The 1,548-nt window shown below is 45.8% G+C and overlaps 1 pseudogene; it reads left to right on the top strand.

Annotated features, from left to right (window-relative positions):
* The first annotated feature begins 453 nt into the window (after positions 1–453).
* Positions 454–1,314, top strand: LOC127682472 (developmental pluripotency-associated protein 2-like; annotated as a pseudogene).
* The last annotated feature ends 234 nt before the right edge of the window (positions 1,315–1,548 follow it).

Here is a 1,548-nt window from a genome sequence, read left to right as displayed (position 1 = left end):
TGAAGGCTTTGAGGGTCACAAGACTCAAGCCATCTCCTCTCTCTCTCTCTCTCTCTCTCTCTCTCTCTCTCTCTCTCTCCCTCCCTCCCTCCCTCCCTCCCTCTCTCCATCTCTCCTACTTGTGGATCAAGATGTGAGCTCTCGGTAGTCCCTGCCATCATGGACCCTGAAACCCTAAACCAAATAAAACAGTTTAAAAGTTGCTTAGGTTGCGATGTTTTATAACAGCAATAGAAAAGTAATGTAGTGTTCATTCACAACTTGATGAGATCTAGGATTACCTGGGGGAAGGGCCTCTGAGAGTAAGTGTGATGAATTACTGTAATTAAATTGATTGACATATGGAGTCCCTCCCACTCTGGATGCACCATTTCTCTGGGCAGGAGATTCAGAACCACATAATTGTGGAGAAAGCCAGTGGAGGCCTTTGTCTTCTCCCAAGCCTTCCTGAAAATGTCATTCTTCGGCCTGGAGACTTACAAGAACCAGTCTGAGGAAGACTTGGATGAAGAAAGTGTGGTTTTAATGATGGTCCTATTTACTGAGGAGCCAACCACAGAATATCTTCCTGAATCAAACGTTTCTTCAACCATAGACCACCGACCACCAGCCCGTTCCACGGTGAGATATGAGGGGATCAAACACCCAACAAGAACCACACCAGGCACCTGTCCTCCACTCACTCTGCCTCCTATTAAATGTGTCCCGGAACACTCTGAGGGAGTGGTGTTGTTATAACTTTAATACGGATGGCCAGAAAGTTGAGGTTTATTTGAGACTTCAGAGACACTCATATTCTAACCAAGAATGTTATATTCCCAACACATCTCGTGAGGCCAAAATGAAGGCGGGTCCCAGGAAACCCAAGATAGTCTTCAGAGGAATCAGGCCTCCAAGCAGCCGCCAAAGTAGGAGGCAGGAGAGTGGTGTAGTGGAAATTGCAGCCTGGGGAAAGATTGTCATGAGAGCTTCCCAGTCAGTGTCTGCACATCGATGTCCTCTTCCCTCTAATGTAGAGGCCTTTCTGCCACAAACCACTAGATTCAGATGATGTGTTGTCCATTGCAGGCAGCTACCTGCAGATAAGAAAGGCTGGGTTCGCCTGCAGTTTCATGCTGGTCAGACCTGGGTTCCAGACAGTCCCTAAAGGATGAATTTTCTCTTCCTGTTACCAGCCTGTGTTGTCCCAGAACCAGGAGTGGAAAATAATTTGCTAAGTCCTGAATGTGTTCACAGAAACAAGAAGATGATGAGAAACTTTAAAACTAGAAGCCATACAAAGGAAATGCCCTACCCCCAAACATGCCACCTTAGACAAGATCAAGGTTTTACTCTGATCTAAAGAGAATGGAAGAAGCAAAGAAAAACATTCTGTGATCCCTATAATGGATAAAAACATCTGGACATCAGTCTTCAGAAGCCCAGCCACCCTAATAACAAACATCCTGCTGAATCTTAAAAGGAGGAGGAGGAGGAGGGAGGGTGGAGGAGGAGGAGGAGGAGGAGGAGAAGAAGAAAGAAAGAAAGAAAGAAAGAAAGAAAGAAAGA

Source organism: Apodemus sylvaticus, chromosome 4, assembly GCF_947179515.1.
Source record: "Apodemus sylvaticus chromosome 4, mApoSyl1.1, whole genome shotgun sequence".
In the NCBI taxonomy this organism is placed as follows: Eukaryota; Metazoa; Chordata; class Mammalia; order Rodentia; family Muridae; genus Apodemus; species Apodemus sylvaticus.
Note: the sequence above shows the minus strand (reverse complement) of the source record. Positions and strands in the feature narration are given on the sequence as shown.